Genomic DNA, 17,849 nt, shown 5'->3' on the forward strand with positions numbered 1-17,849 from the left:
AAGAATGTTCACCGCTGTGCACGCAAGATCTCACATGCATGTTCCAGAAGGACTCGAAATACTGAGATATGTCACCTGCACTACATTTTAAGGAAAATTACTGGCTGTTCAGTTTGTCTTTAACTGGTCTTTTACTGTGGTGCATGTTGTCATGCACTTTCTGTTAAGGTTGGAGTGTGTGATTAGTGTTTGGAACATGTATCGAAGCACGCATTGTTACACACACTGAGACTCCCATGTGTCCAAAACATAGAAATATTGATGTGGAGGCACCGGCGAGTTCATGGATCTCTGAAGGTTTAAAGATGCCTTTTTGTTTCAGTCTATTCTCGCAAAATAAATGAACAAGTAAATAAATGAATAAATTTGGAATTAAACGTCCAAAAAAGAAATGCACAAAAGTTCATTGGGATGCAGTGTTGACAGCACAGACAACAAGGTGGCATAATATCTGAAGAAATATCAAACACATTAAGTTGCCTTTTATTTATCATTACTGTTATTCAAGACCCTAAAGGTAACCCTAATTCTGAATGCTAAATGTGAAACATGTTGCAAATGCGTGCAGAAAGTCAGAGGAATATACAAGAAATAGCATGCATGGCTTGTATCATACCATATTTAAACCCCTGCAAAAAAAATTTACAACCCCATCCCTAAACCACCCCATTGCATTCATCTACCTGCCCTAGGAATAGAGGAAAAACAGGATACAAATACAGTGCAAACCATTATTGTTTTTTTCCTTTAGTAGTAATTACTTTTATGTCTTTGTTCATTTTTATTTTCAATTCACTTTCCTGGTATAGTGTGCTATTATTCCTGTGCACAGATTGTACAAGAAATCGATCATGCACATAAGAGATATTATGAGGACTGCTTTCTTCCACCTACGAAATATAGCGAAGAGTTGTCCCATCCTGTATGGCTGAGACCCTGATTCATGTGTTTGTCTCTTCTAGATTGAACTACTGCAATATTCTATTTTCTGGTTCATGGACTGGCACCTCCCTAGCTAGCTGACCTAATTAAACCCTATGTACCGGCCCGGGCTTTGCGTTCTCAAGGTGCAGGACTACTTAGTGTCCCTTGGGTGAATAAAAAGTCTGCGGGTCACAGAGCTTTCTCTTATCGTGCCCCCGTTCTGTGGAATGATCTCCCTGTGTCAATAAAGCCGTCAGATTCTGTAGAGACTTTCAAGTCCAGACTTAAGACACACTTATTTTCCCATTCGTGTGGCTAGCATACTGGCATAGTATTTTTCTGTGTTTTTTACTCCTTCAGTTCACTTTATTAGGAAACGGAGCGGGCCGCAGCCTCAATTTAATCTAAATTCTGGGTCTTTTAGTGAAGCTTAGGGCTGTGAATTGTTTTGCAATTTGTGTCTGTAGCATGGCCCAAGCAGAGGGTCACCCTTGGAGTCTGGTCTGCTTGAGGTTTCTTTCTCAGAGGGAGTTTTTTTCCTTACCACTGTTGCTGTGGGGGTTGGTAAGGTTAGACCTTGCTTGTGTGAAGTGCCTTGAGGCAACCTTATTGTGATTTGGCGCTATATAAAAAATGCCAGACTTCAGACCAGTTTTTACTAGTCTGATGCACAAATGCTTTCTGGTGACAGAAAAAAAAAAAATGTGCCAGCTCTGCACCTCACCACACCTCATACCCCCGTCACACAGCCAGAATCACGCAGAATGGCGTCAGAATGATGAATCGGCGCACACCCCAAAAGTGTCAGATTTCAGTTCCAAAACATTCTGACAGCCATTTGCGGACATCCACACAGTTGGTCAAAATTGGCCAGCGGCCCAGAGTGTGATGCACATGATCAAAACCCTCAGGGCGCCATTGAGATGGGACACCTATCCGACGGTGGTCCATGTGCAATCTGAGGACCATCTGACTGCAATTTACATATTCCGATGGCAGCAAAATGGAATCCAAAACAATTTGAGCACATACAAAGGGAACCGCGAGATGGATCTTGCACGGCAAAGTCTGCCGGTATGACCTGCACGTGCCACGTGCTATCAAAACCAAAAGCTCTGTGCGCATGCTGCTGCAAATCTGAACAGGCTGTTATATCCACAATAGATGTTACAGTACAGATATTTGTCCATTCCTTCCCATGGGCCACGTAAATAATGTGAATATTGTCTGTATCATATCCATGTATAACACGAGCAGCTGTGCCTCTCTGTGGTGCCCAGTAACACATCATTGCATCCGTCAGACTCAGAGATGAACGGATCTAACCGCTGTAATATATGATCACCTTCTAACTCTGTAGGAGATATGACATGGAACTGTTGTGTCAGGCCATGACAGAATTGATAAACATGAATCTCACCTCCAACAGCTGTCCAGGAGTGTTTCACGGTGCAGATGTGGATGTGGGGCCGAAACCGCAGCCTGTGGTTAAAATCATCTCACCCAACATAAAAAAATTATTCCCAAGTGATAATCCAACCATCACAGTGTCCTGAGTTGCGCTGTGCTCATGAAGTGGGCTCTGTCTGACGCAGGGGACAGCATGGCACACTGCCAGCAAACTTTCAGTGAAGCTGTTCAGTGGAACTGAGCGCGTGTATCCCACGGCTCATGAAGCGTTATGCACACACATACACACACAGAGACATGGCTGAGTGATAATTACAGCCCCACACGTGTGCGCAGAGCACACGTGCATGACGAAAACAGTGCTCCAGTCCCGTGTTTGCCATCCAGACATTTGGACATCGGGCAGGCTTCAGCGCTTTTTATGGCCATTTGACAGCAGTCTGTGTCATCTAACTGTTGTTCACATGCGCTTTGGATGCCATCATGCAGGTGTGAACGAGGTGATCCAGATGCGTTCTGACATGGCTGTCCACACCTCTTTTCCGCTCGACTGAGGCGGATTATGGTAACATTTGCCAATTTCGGGGTATAGTTCCTGCGCATTGTTGCTATGTGTGACGGGGCTTCACTTTTAAACCAACATGAATTCATGAGCGCAAGTGTACATGCTAATTAAAGAATGTAGACTTTGGCCATCAAAATGTGACAATTGTACATGGTGGAAACTAGCAGTGAGACTAGCACTGTGCTGTATGTCTCTTTGCACCAGGTGTAAGATAGGGCCCATTAACTGATGCAACACTGATTTAGATGACTAAAAATGATGTTGCAGAGGAGGTTGATGTAGCAAATGAACAACTGACGCAACTTACCAGGCTTTTTTTTTCCCCTATGGTGCGCAAACTGCGACTTCACAAGCTGCTTTTGTTTTGATTGTACAGTTTTGATTTTGGTGTCAGATTATTTACAACATACAGAATTATATTCCTTCTATGTTAAATCCAATTTATTGGTGTCACAGGTCAAAACTGGTGTTTCTTGTGTGCTTCAAGAAAAATGTCAAATGAATCAATAAGAAATGCAGGATATGTTAGTAATTTAAGATGCAGAGAAGCATAGTGAAATCGGGGTCCAATCCAGTATTTCTAGTCTTTAACAGGAGAAAATAGAATTTGTAGTACACAATTAATTTAAGGCAACAATCTGGCTTGAGTCTCAGTTAACACTCAGATACAGCAAGAGGTTGTTTCATTGCGCTCAAAAGATAAACCATGTATTTCCAGTCTCAAAAATATTCAGTTACATGAAATAGAAACTTGAGGTCTCTGAGTAATTTAAGATCCACAGTCTCCTTTTTAGATTATCTTTTTTTTTGTGGCTACTGAGACACAATGTACACCAAAATGAGTAAGTCCTATAAAAACCCTGAGGCCCATTGTTGCCAGCTTTCATTGCATGAAGCACATGAGATTAGATGTCAGTCCATCACAGGTAAATTCCCCGTCCAGCTAAGGTTGGTACCCATTTACAGCTGGGTGGACTGGGACAATGCAGATTAAGTATTTTGTCCAAGGACACAGACAGGTGGGCTCAATCCGAGGTCAAGACATTGGTAGTCCAAATCTGAACATATTGAGCTGCTTGCTCTGTGAGATACAAGGAGAGCTGATTCAATTGAGGACAAAGGTATTTTCAGTCTTTTTCAGGAAAATATTCCATTAGAAATTGCAGCTCGGGGTCTCTAAGTAATTTTCAATTAAGATCTACTATGTAGCTTCAGTGAGATTTGAAATGTGCATCATGACCAATGGAGAGAGAACCCCAGAAAGCAGCACCCAAACAACAAGACACAAATAAAATGTGGCTTTATTACTATAAGTCAACACTGGAAGGATCTGTGTGGTGAGGTAGTGAGGAACTGGACCTGACACTACTGTACAATAACACAGCAGTGAGATAGAGATGAAATGGTGCTCCACCAAAGTGAAAACTTAAATTCCAGATGTCCTACAACTTGACTCTATTCCTCTTCATCACACATAGACAGGAAAAACAAATCCTTAACCAGAGCTGAATCAACCAGTAACCAAAATTTCCACTTCACTGCAATGGACAGTAACTCCCAGGGTAAATACACAAATCCACTTCACTAACCCAATTTGTAACCACAACTGAAAATTCCTCTTCACTGCAAATGAATTTAGAAATGGTCAGGCAAGAAGTTCTGGTACTGGCCATGGTCATTACCTGGACAGGTCACAATACAAACAAGATATTTAGGGAGGTGTTTTTTATTTCTCAGTATACAGGTGGCAGTCAGGGCAAATGTCAAAACTCAGCTTTTTTGGCGAAGCTGGGGCCATAGTACTAACCAGTCTAGACAAAAGTATGTTTTGTTCCTAAGCTTTGGAAAAGCCTTACCATATATCCTATAAAATGGAGTGAGTGAATGAAAAGATAAATGACTCCATCTTCTCTGGGTTGTTGACATATAATAAGAATTAAGGAGCAGCTGTCCTGCTTTGTGTGCATCTGATCTTATCAAATCTCAGAAGTGAAGCAGAGGAAGTCCTGATTACTACTTGGGTGGGAGATGGCTTGTGAGCACCAGGGGCTTTTTGTGTTTCTCCATGTCGAAAGTTCATGCAAAAACCTGTGCCGAGTCCCAATGTGGATACAGTATGTCCTGGATCCACAGTGGTAGCCCTGAACAACCAGGGGTAGCCAAAAGGCCAACTACAACATAATGAGGATTAACTGATGAGGTGTTTGTTCACTTAGCTGCACCAATCCAAAAAGTAACTTTATCTTCCTTATGTAATATACTATAGATGTTTTATGCCACTGACTGAAGTCTGCCATCTGCTGGACATGTTTGGACTTACTGCAGGTAGATCTGTGGTAAAAGATTGGGGTTTAGGTCCTGCTGAAGCTAGCTAGCTAGTTGTGTCCTTGAACAAGAATTTTGATCTGCATTGTCCCAGTCCACCTGTTCACGGATTACAGCTGGGAAAGTAACTTGTGATGGACTGGCATCCCATCCAGAGAGAGTCATAGACTCTCACCCACTTCATGCTACCACTAGCAGAGGTGGGACCAAGTTACTGTCAAGCCATTCTCAAGTTATCAATCTGCAAGTCCCAAGTCAAGTCTCAAGTCATAATGACCACCGAACTGACTTGAGAGTTCACTTGGGACTTGCAGATTGATGACTTGACAGTAACTTCATCCCACCTCTGACCACTGGCCCAATGGCTTTCAGGGCATGTCAATGAAAATTAGGGGCAGGTGTTGCTGAAGATACTGTACATATTATTGAAATTAGCTTGCTTTTCAGTTTCATTTATTTTCAAAGCCTAGGCCTGGTGACCACTAAGACCACTGCTGCTTGTAAATACCTTCACACCAACATTAGGACTATATGACCAGTGATGTGGTGTAAAATCACCAGTAGCATGAATGCAGACACACAAAGACTGAAGGACAAGATGGGAGGGAAATCAGACTAACAACAAAATCGTTTTCCTTCTTCATGAATTTAGTTTAATTGTAAGTCCACCCCAGTGTTATATGTGCATGTGAATTCTCTCTTGATTCCTGGCATTACTTGAATGTTCTGAACACCAAAGTGCAGCGGTGCAGCAGCTCCCTCTGTCGGGTCTACCAGCGGGCCACGTGGTAGGCCAACATTCAGGGCACTCAACCAGGCTCCCTGCATTTTTAGGGCCTTCAGTAAAGAGGTCCTCAGTGTACATAGTATTTTAATGAGTGTATTTGTGACACTCCAAAAGGTAACTTGGGTCTTATAGATCTGTGATGAGAGCAAGTGAATGTGTCTTTAGGCCAATCAGTGATGTACAGCATGTTATATTCAAAATGTCTCACTATCTTATGAACTCATCCATACTGAAACACCTTTGTTCTATTTTTCAGTATTATAATGTTAACACAAAGACACCAACCGTATATATGAGTATGTTTTCTATGTTATCTGTTGATAAAATCAGAATGTGTGGTCATGATAGAATTGAAATTGGAAATTAGTATGTACACATCTATACAAAATCAGTTTTTTGTGCATCGGTATCCGTATGCTGATCAAAGAGAACAAGTATAGTGTGCATGATGAATTCTGAGCTGAATGATGGATCCTCTCTTCAGACTACATCCTGGATATTGGCATAACAAAGTCTGTCCCTAACCACTTTGATGGTACTGAGATACGGCCTTTGGAACTACACTGTCTGCTTCACTGGGACAAACACCTCTTTCGTGACCACAGATGATCAATATTGCCCTACATCATATAAGAATTGTATAATGAATGCCCGAGAATGATCAAAATGTGTTTTTCTGTTTGAGTCCATGAATCTGTGCACATTAAAAGATGCTGCCAGCTATTGTTCTCCAGACTGTACAGTATTGTTTTTGTAATGTATGTTCACAACCAGTTTTATTCATTTTAACCAATATGCTAAATATTAAAGACAACCTCAGTAAAATAAGTTGGAAATCGTTGTCTTCAATGATGGGTATCACAGTTTTAAATGTTTATCACCGTGTTTGTTTCTGTGTCCACTGATAAAATATCTAAATACTAGCTGAGGCTGCATTTTGTTCATTAGGTTAAGTCTCACCTCAGGATGAATCTGTCAAAATGTTTGACCAGTGCAAATACACAATGGTAAGATTTTTATTTGATTTTTATGGTGTGTAACTCATGAATCAAAGAAAATAGTCATAATTACTATTAGAGATGAAAAGTAAGTCATATGTCCCCTTTAAGTATATACCACAGTGTTGACCTTGACACTTACAATGAAGGGCACTCGTGCTGATCTTTTGTAGTGGCTAAACTGTGCCATACAGGGAGACGGTATTAGTCATTGATAGAAATTCATATGTGGCCTTTCAAAATATTGAACTTGGGTAACTTGGAAGATCACAAACAAGGTCACTCAAATTTGATCACTTATTATGGCTAAACAGTGCTAGATAGGTCCATAGTTACTAATAGGCATGAATAGGATGATATACATAGCCTGTCAAAATATACGAAATACCATAATCAAGACCATTCAAACTTTGTTCAATTGTTTTGGCTCAACAGTGCAAGATAAGTCCATAGTTAGGTGGCACAGTGGCTTAGCGGTTATCTCTAATGCCTCACAGCAAGAAGGTCATGGGATTGCTTCCCACCCTTTCTGTGTGGAGTTTACATATTCTCCCTGTGTCTGTGTGGATTTCTTCTGGGCACTATGGTTTCCTTCCACAGTCAAAAAAAACCATGCTTATTTAGGGTCTGTTCCTTTCTTTGCATCTGCAGTTGGTCCCTAGGTGCTGGACTGTGGCTGCCCACTGCTCCTAGTGGTTGGATTGTGTCTAACTGTAATTAGGATGGGTTAAATGCAGAGGACAAATTTAATTGTTTGTATGTATGTATGTATGTACAATGACAGACAATAAAGGGTATATTGGTATTGTTATTGTTAGTTACTATTACTGGTGAACAGGAGTGAGACGTAACATGAAGGTTTTCAAAATATACCAAAAAATTTGATGTTGACAGTTAACATATACACATTCAAACCACAACTGCGGCCTTCTTGTCTTTGTCAATCACCATTATGTCTGGTTGGTCGGCAAATATGAAGTCCCACAGGATCTGTGCCCTGTCATTCTCAATCACCTTTGGTGGTGTCTCCAATCTGGACATGAGGCCTTGTAATCCATATGTAGCACAGATATTCAGTATACACTATCCCACCTTGCATCTTACTTCCTATTTCAATTGCTGGACTGTCTCTGGAGTGCATCTGCACAACCTGCAATTTGGGTCGTGTCGGGTGTGGTGGACTCCTTCCTCTGTGGATCTGGTGCTTAGGACCTGTTTTTGAGCTGCCTTGATAAAGCTCTCTGTGTTGTCCTTTAGGCCAGCTTTTTCTAGCCACTGGAATGATTTTGTAATGTCAGCCACTTCCTGTGTCTGTATCTACATTCCATGGAGGGGCTTGGTCTTCTATAATACCTTCTCCTGGTCTTTATCACCATTGGTCTTCAGCTGTCTGAGGCACTCTTGTAGCATGTTATCTTGATGCTCCTCCTCACATCCTGGAACACGACTCTGTCTGTGCATAGCGGTCACTGCAGTGGACCACTGCTAAAAATGGTGAAACAGTATACTAGCTTCTAGAGTGCTGTCATAATTCATGCATGAGAGTGCTAATTCTTACTAATCCTCACCTTTCCTTTTATATTGCTCATAGAGCCTCAGAGAAACTCATTTTGGGTGGAAACCTCCATGTACTGTGAGCAGTTGTGCTTTTTTTTTTAATTACTGGCATGTATCGGCTCCTGTGGCAAACTTCTGATGACTGGTAGAACAAATGTTTTGGTGACTGGGATCTTATTCTGACCATTGAGCTCGCTTCTCAGCACCTGTCTTACCTTCTGGAGGCATTTGGCTGTTGCTGACCTTCTTGCATCTTCATCATAGCTCCCGCTGACTTGTGGGATTCCCAGGTACTTGTAGCTGTCCTGTATGTCCACTGTCCTGCCTTCTGGCAAATCCACATGATCAAGTCAGATCACTTTCCTTCTCTTTGCCATCATTCAGCCACACTTATCCAGTCAAAATGACATCACAATATCCTCAATGTAGATCCTGGTGAAGTGGATCACTGAGTCAGTGTCTCCCTCATTCTTGGCATACACCTTGATGTTATCCATGTACAGGAGATGGCCGTTGGTTACTCCACTCCTGAGTATCCGCATCCATTCTTTGGGATGAGCTGGCTGAGGGGGGGTGAGACCTATGCAGAAAGAACAGCAGGGGGGACAGTCCATCACCTTGGTATATTACAACCCCTGGCAAAAATTATGGAATCACCGGCCTCGGAGGATGTTCATTCAGTTGTTTAATTTTGTGGAAAAAAAGCAGATCACAGACATGACACAAAACTAAAGTCATTTCAAATGGCAACTTTCTGGCTTTAAGAAACACTATAAGAAATCAAGAAAAAAAGATTGTGACAGTCAGTAACGGTTACTTTTTTTAGACCAAGCAGAGGAAAAAAATATGGACTCACTCAATTCTGAGGAATAAATTATGGAATCACCCTGTAAATTTCCATCCCCCAAACTAAAACCTGCATCAAATCAGATCTGCTCGTTGACATTGACCCTATGCCATGACATTGATCCTATGTGTCTTTTTGCAAGGAACGTTTTCACAGTTTTTGCTCTATGGCAAGATGCATTATCATCTTGAAAAATGATTTCATCATCCCCAAACATCCTTTCAATTGTCCAAAATATCAACGTAAACTTGTGCATTTATTGATGATGTAATGACAGCCATCTCCCCAGTGCCTTTACCTGACATGCAGCCCCATATCATCAATGATTGTGGAAATTTACATGTTCTCTTCAGGCAGTCATCTTTATAAATCTCATTGGAACGGCACCAAACAAAAGTTCCAGCATCATCACCTTGCCCAATGCAGATTTGAGATTCATCACTGAATATCACTTTCATCCAGTCATCCACAGTCCACGATTGCTTTTCCTTAGCCCATTGTAACCTTGTTTATTCTGTTTAGGTGTTAATGATGGCTTTCGTTTAGCTTTTCTGTATGTAAATCCCATTTCCTTTAGGCGGTTTCTTACAGTTCAGTAATAGACGTTGACTCCAGTTTCCTCCCAGTCGTTCCTCATTTATTTTGTTGTGCATTTTTGGATTTTTGAGACATATTGCTTTAAGTTTTCTGTCTTGACGCTTTGATGTCTTCCTTGGTCTACCAGTATGTTTGCCTTTAACAACCTTCCCATGTTTTTTATATTTGGTCCTGAGTTTAGACACAGCTGACTGTGAACAACCAACATCTTTTGCAACATTGCATGATGATTTACTCTCTTTTAAGAGTTTGATAATCCTCTCCTTTGTTTCAACTGACATCTCTCGTGTTGGAGCCATGATTCATGTCAGTCCACTTGGTGCAACAGCTCTCCAAGGTATGATCACTCCTTTTTAGATGCAGACTAATGAGCAGATCTGATATGATGCAGGTGTTAGTTTTGGGAATGAAAATTTACAGGGTGATTCCATAATTTTTTCCTCAGAATTGAGTGATTCCATATTTTTTTCCTCTGCTTGGTCTAAAAAAGTAACCGTTACTGACTGCCACAATCTTTTTTCTTGATTTCTTATAGTGTTTCTTAAAGCCAGAAAGTTGCCATTTGAAATGACTTTAGTTTTGTGTCATGTGTGTGATCTGCTTTTTTTCTACAAAATTAAACAACTGAATGAACATCCTCCGAGGCCGGTGATTCCATAATTTTTGCCAGGGGTTGTACTCATTGATGGTGATTTGTGCGATTGTCTTGAATCTGTTATCTTCAGTAATGTCATCCACAGTCCCACTGAGTTCCTAATGAAGATTGTCAATGCTCAGTTAGCCTTGTTTAGTGCCAAGCACTCCAGTATCCATGTGTGGGGCATTGAGCTTTAGAATTTCATACAGTAAAACTCGGGTAAACCATGATCATATTAACCAAATCTCACCGGACAAAAGCAAAAGTCCCCATGCTTTTGTATGGTTTTCCATGTAATAAACACTGCGCATAATGGATTTTGTATAACGGACTTTTGCTCACATCTGGCAAAACGTCCTGTCCAATCACAATGCATTTCCATTAAAAACTTGCATGTAATGGGCAGAGCAGCCTGGGCATGCCCAGTTACTGAGGTAGATTTACTGGACATACAGGAAGGTAAATAAATATTTGATCCACTGTCCATTTTGCAAGTTTTCCCACCTGCAAAGAATGGAGAGGTCTGTAATTTTTATTGTAGGTACATTTCAACTGTAAGACACAGAATCTAGAAAAACATCACAAAATCACATTGTATGATTTTTAAATAATTAATTTGCATTTTATTGTATGAAATAAGTATTTGATCACCTAACAACCAGCAATAATTCTGGCTCTCACAGACCTGTTAGTTTTTCTTTAAGAAGCCCTCCTATTCTGCAATCTTTACCTGTATTAATTGCACCTGTTTGAACTCATTACCTGTATAAAATACACCTGTTCACACACTCAATCAATCACACTCCAACCTATCCACCATGACCAAGAACAAAGAGCTGTCTAAGGACACCAGGGACAAAACTATAGGCTGGGATGGACTACAGGACAACAGGCAAGCAGCTTGATGTGAAGGTTTGTAATTATGGTTGGTGTAATTATTAGAAAATGGAAGAAGCACAAGATGACTGTCAATCTTCCTTGGTCTGGGGCTGAGGACCTGGTCAATGACCTGACAAAAGCTGGGACCCCAGTCACAAAGATTACATTAGTAACACACTACACCATCATGGTTTAAAATCCTGCAGGGCACGCAAGGTTCCCCTGCTCATGCCAGCACATCTCCAGGCCCATTTGAAGTTCACTAGTGACATCCCAATGATCCAGAGAAGGCATGGGAGAAGGTCATGTGATCAGATGAGGACAAAATAGAGCTTTTTGGTATCAACTCCACTCATCGTGTTTGGAAGATGAGAACACCATCCCAACCATGAAACATGGGGGTTGAAATGTCATTTTTGGGGGTGCTTTTTTGCAAAAGGGACAGGACGACTGTGCCATATTGAAAGGAGGATGGATGGGGTCAAGTATTGCGAGATTTTGGCAAACAACCTCCTTCCCTCAGCAAGAGCACTGGAGATGTGTCGTGGCTTGGTCTTCCAGCATGACAATGGCCCAAAACACTCAGCCAGGGCAACTAAGGAATGACTCTGCAATATATATGCCTTTTCTTAAACAGAATACCTGAAAGTTCAGCTACAATTTGCCAGAGGGTATGTCTCAGATGCAAGCCCAGATCTGTTGTTTTGGTGAAAGAAAATCCTCTTCTATACATCTTCATTATGAAGCTGTGTAACTGGGGATACAAAATGCAAAACATGCACGATGCACAATTTCTCCAATCACAGCCACAGAAACCATTAACTTATGGGTTGTTTGGGTGTCTTGGTGTCTTTCCTCATTCTTCTTCTTCCCTCGTCACTCAGTTTTTGAGAACTGTCTGCTCCATATAGATTCACCATAGAGTGCCACACTGTTTGTATTTATTCATAATTGATGTAAATAAAGTGCAATACATATTCAGTGATTTGGAAATGTTTATGTATCCATCCCCTGACTTGCGTGAGGAAAACTGGCAATAAAACTGATTATTTGCAGGTATTATACCAAAGAGGCCCATTACTTATGCAACCCATTATCTTGGCTTTTATATTTTTAATTAATTATATCAATTTGTAGAGATTTGCTTTCAGTTTGAGTTTAAGGAAGATAATTTTAGAAATTTTTATATTGAGAAGCCTGTTTTTTTTTTTTTGTATTTTAAATGGCATAAATAAATTAAAATGCGTGACACACCAAGGGGTGAATAAATTTGCAAGCCATTGTACACTCAGACACGCACGTGCACACACACACATATCAACATCTGAAGTAGGTTTTTCTTCATCCCATTCATTTCCACTGTAGAGCTGTCTGCCACCAGTTGGACCAGTCTGAGGTTGGCGGTATGAATTTTCACAGAGGATATACCAACATCCCACTTGGCTTTTAATGTAGCATTCAGCCATACTCTACACTAGGTTTCATGATTTATTGCAGGGGAAAAATGCCTCCAGTCTCAGACATGTTTTCCTACCAGAAGATGGCACCACAGTAGCATTGAAATGACCAAGATGTTTTGGTTGTTAATTTCTCTCAGAGAGACACTTGCTCAGCACACAACCTGCATCAGCCTCACCGTTGTTTTTGATAAAATACTACAATATAATGGCATCACTTTATTCTGATCGCAGAGGGAGAGAGAGATGGGGGGTGGGGGGGGGGGGTGCTCTGAGTGCAGTGTGAAGTGAGGCAAATGAAGGTGAAAGAGAGCAGGAGAGCAGGGACTGTGAGCTGGAGATTAAACGCTGAATCCATTGATGCTGTATTAAGGAACTTATGGAGCAAGCAGAAAAATACACGGGGATCAACATTTTCTGTTGCTATGCACACTGTGTAGTGTGCGCTTGTGCTGACACAACACACTCACACATATCGCTCTGCAGAAGCATCAAAGAGGTGGAGTGTAAGAAGTTTGCTTTCATCTGCAGCTCAGCAAGATGGGCAGAAAGACAAAAAAAAAGAAGAAAAAAGTGACACGACTGACAGGAATATAAAATGTGCATGACCACTCGTGCTCTGCCCGAGTGACCAAACTGACCCCGTCTCGCTGCACCGTGACATGCTTACGCGTAGCCAAGGGTGGGCCTGGATGGGCCTGGGCCTGCCCACTTGTCAGTCAGGCCCGTCCCATCCAATGAGAAGGCTGAGTCAACACTCGACAGTCTCCTGATTCATCTTCTGTGATTTTTATTAATTCATTTACAGTGGTCCCTCGCAACGCAGTTCACCTTTCGCGGCCTCGAAGTTTCGCGGATTGTTTTAGTGCAATTTTGCATGCTTTTTTTTTAACGGCGCATTGTGTTCTGTGTCCTTATCAGGCGGGTCGTTCGCGGCACTGGTCAGCATCACCGCGATTGCTCTCACTGCCTCCGATGCGCTTTCTGCGGGCTCGGTAAATGCAGCAGTGGGCCACCTCCTCCTGTCTGCTGTGCGGAATTGCGCCAAATCTGGCAACAGGTCCAGAGATACACTCGCTGTTTTGATCCGGATGTTGATCGCAGCCGCAGAGCTCTTTGGCCACCGAGAGAGGACTTGGATTCTTTGCGGGTCCCGCATCCATACCTCTGGAGGCAGTGAGCGAAGGGAGAGCTGCGCATTGTGTTCTGCGTGTGTCTGTTTATAATCTTCTCGCCCAGAAGAAAAAAGAGAGTGTTTACACAAGAGAGAAAAGTGAGAAAATGTTAATGCCTGTTTGACAAAACTGTATAAAGTGTGTAGTGAGGGGTTTTACAGCCTTAAAACGTCTATAATAATTGTAAAAACTAACACTGACTACTTCGCCGGATTTCGTTTATCGCGGGTTATTTTTGAACGTAACTCCCGCGATAAACGAGGGAGCACATTTTTCCTCAAATAAATAGTCTTCTGCGGGCCCTCATCACAATGCCAATAACAACATGCACTGTGGAACAGCTGTTTTCTACTGTTAAATGGATAAAAACGTCCACCAGAACATCCATGTTGACTCACAGACTGAATGCGCTCTCCGTGCTTTCCCTTGAAAGAGAACTGACTGAATCGTTGGACTATGATGACGTGATAAGAGAGTTCAACAAAAACCCCGTCGTCTCCTGCTGTAGCATTAAAAGGATTCATCAAATGTAAGTGTGAGACCATTAATTACTTTTTTCTTCTAAATATGCCTAATTGTTAATATTATATTGCAACTGCCACGAATCATGTTGGTGTCCTTTCTGATGGTTTTTAATTTGGCCGCTGAGCCATAGTTTCCATTGTTTATCAATTTCATAATTTGGCCGCCGAGCCAACCTGTTTTCATGTTGCGGATATATTTTGAATTTTTATTTTAAAGGACTTTACATGACTAAGCGTTGCGTTGCTGCTTGCATTGTCCATGGGGTGCTTGTGTCTGACACTTTGCGTCTGTGTAACTGTGCACACAGCATCTGTGCAGTTGGCTGAGATGTGTTCATCATTAAACTTGGAATTCATTTTTGAAACAATGCCTTATTTAAATACCTATTGACATTTTGGGTTTAGGCCGAGCCAAGTAGGCTACCAGACTTGCACTGAATGTGTGTGTGTGTGTGTGTGTGTGTGGCGCTGCACTGCAGCTTGCATTATCCATGAAGAGTACTTGTGTCTGATGTGTTGCGTCTGTGTGCTCACTTTGCCAGTGCTGTAGGCTAAGTGATAACGTTGCTTGCGATGTCCAAACGAGGCACACTTTTTCAAACGGTGTATTATAATACCTACACCTTACCTACAACCCCAAAGGTTGGGCCCGTCTGATTTTTTTCTGGGCCCACCTGTTTTATGATTTCTGCCTACGCCCCTGGTGACATGTGCAGCTTGCATGAACCTCATGATCCAGAGAACATGGCTTGTGTCAGGACTCGTGAGCATAAAGAGAGTGTGCAAAGAAATCATGTTATGGTTTGAGAAATGTTTTTCTGTCTGTTTGCTCCTTTATTCGATTCCCAACAAACTTGATACATGCATGAAGGGTGTCCCTGGAATTCGTTGTGGTCAGTAGTCAAAATATTGATTTTCATTGCAATGTCCACCAAATGTGGTGCACGTGTGTCGGCAGGTTCCTGTATTGCTCAGGCAAGGTCATATTTACCATAGGTCAATCACTGTGGTCAACGTCAGCAGGGTCAGAGGTCAAATTTGATTTGTTTACTTCAATTTGCAACAAACTGGCCATGTGTGTGGAGGTGGATTCTGCCCAGGTGGAGTCAACTATACCAAAGTCCAATAATTAAGCTCAAGGTCATTGGTTGTCAAAGGTCAAAATTGAACCTTTTCACTCTTACTGGCACCAAAATTGCCACACATATAAAGGTGGGTTCCGGAACTGCCGAGAGATAAAATTTACCAAAGGTCAGTCATTGGGGCAGAGGTCCTCTATAGCTATCTGTTGGCTGAGACCTAACAAATGACCTCCTAAATTCCTACCAAATGGAGATTGACCCCAAAACTGCCCTTAAAGAATTAATTTGGGCAAAGATTAAGGTCAAGGGACATGATATTCAACCAGATTTGGACCAAATGCAACACATACTTAAGTGCATCACAGAATTGCCCTGGCATTGTCAACCAGAGGTCAGCCACTTGGGTGAAGGTCAAGATCATCAGGGTCAAATGTCATAATCTTGCATCCCTTAAGGCCCCTTCACACATAGTGCGAAGTTTGGATGAAGTGCACACTTAGTGCACATCATGCAGGAATCGTGTGCAAACCATGTAATGTTGTCCCTGCCTCTAAAGCCTCGCACACCTGTTGGTACAACTATTTGCGCACACAAGCACCTGAAAGACAAAGTGTGCGCTGTGCGAATCCATTGCAACCGTCTCGCGGCAGGTGCCGGCCAAATTCCAGGTGACACGCATGAACATCAAACACCACTCTCATGGTGCATGCACGAACTCTCGCACCAGGTTTGTGCATGCCTGCCCGTCATCGCGATGTTTCGTGGTGCACTAATTTCGAACTGTTTTGTGCTGTTTCACCATAATCAACCAGACATCGACCAAACTTCTCACTATGTGTGAAGGGGCCCTTATGGTCTTCATTTCTATGGGTCTTATTACCTTGTGAGAGAAAAAACAAAAAGAAACATTTTCTGTGTAACTCAACTTGTTATCTCAGTGTGGACATGATCCCTCACACAAAACAATCTGTGTTGAAGTGATTTATTGTTGTGTGTTGGGGGGGGGTTGGCTGGACATTTTGGTGTTCTTTTCTTTTCTTTGCTCTCCAGGTGGTATGCAAACTGATTTATTGTCTGTGGAGAAGGTGCTGGCAGAAGAGTCCTTCACCCTCATCAATGTGATATGCAGCACCTGTGGATGATGCTCACGTGCAACCTTAAAGACTTTCAGCTGAAGCAGATAATGAGATGGCGTTCTGCATTTAAGCTATGTGTGATTCAAGCAGAATTGCCGGGAACTCGACCTTGTGACGTTCGTTTGTGAGACGCTGAGGACCGCGCCTGGGTTTGACACATCGTGCCTGTGAAGGAGGACGGGTGAGGGACACATGCTGTCAGCACACATCAGAGGTGATTGATTGTTTGAATAAGTGTTAACAGTAATTTGGTATTTTGTTACGCAGTATATGTGAATATTGATGAGAATTGTGCAGCTCGCTTCTCACGGCCGTGGCGTGCGGACAGATGATCCTCCACCTGTTGTGAGAAGCTGCTCATTTACATAAAGCTTAAATTCAGACCTGAATGTGTTGCTGATAGTGTGTGCCTTTGAAGGATATTAGTTGTAGCTGCTGACTTACCTCACCTTTTCTATCCTTCACAGAGTCAGTTTGTCGTGTCCACCTGGGGGGTGTTTGGCGGTGAACGTGAGTCCAGAAGCGCCGGGCTTCGATCCCATTGGGCGCTGGAGAGCGCGCCGTCCTTCACTCCGCCAGATAAACGCACTTTTTGTTTGTACACTGAGTATTGCACAAAGGGGGGAAAATAAATTGTTTTGTTTTTTCTGGAACCGCTTTCTGGTTATTTAGCGCTGGGTTCAGTCAGACGCAGGTCTGCTCCTCAACCCCCGTCGGCACATAACAGTAGTTCCCGGCCATTCTACAATGGACCCAGCGGCAGAAGCGGTTCCATTTGCCGAAAGAGTTCAAGAACACTTGGAGAAAATATGGGAGCAATTACAGCATCTCGCAAACCAAATTAAACAAACAGATGCCCACGTTACGGAGCTTACAGCGCAAGCCGTTCCGCTTCCTGCTGCTCCAGCTGCGGCACCATCGATACCGGTGCAGATAACTCCGTCACCCA

The 17,849-nt window shown here is 42.3% G+C and overlaps 1 long non-coding RNA gene across 1 annotated transcript; it reads left to right on the forward strand.

The window, feature by feature from the left end:
- Positions 1-1,819: 1,819 nt before the first annotated feature.
- On the forward strand, positions 1,820-17,596 carry LOC117515874. The gene is made up of 3 exons (XR_004562243.1): positions 1,820-3,427; positions 5,100-5,105; positions 17,585-17,596. It is a non-coding gene; the product is annotated as an uncharacterized LOC117515874 (long non-coding RNA).
- The last annotated feature ends 253 nt before the right edge of the window (positions 17,597-17,849 follow it).

The sequence above is a fragment of the Thalassophryne amazonica genome, chromosome 8 (assembly GCF_902500255.1).
Source record: "Thalassophryne amazonica chromosome 8, fThaAma1.1, whole genome shotgun sequence".
NCBI classification, from domain to species: domain Eukaryota; kingdom Metazoa; phylum Chordata; class Actinopteri; order Batrachoidiformes; family Batrachoididae; genus Thalassophryne; species Thalassophryne amazonica.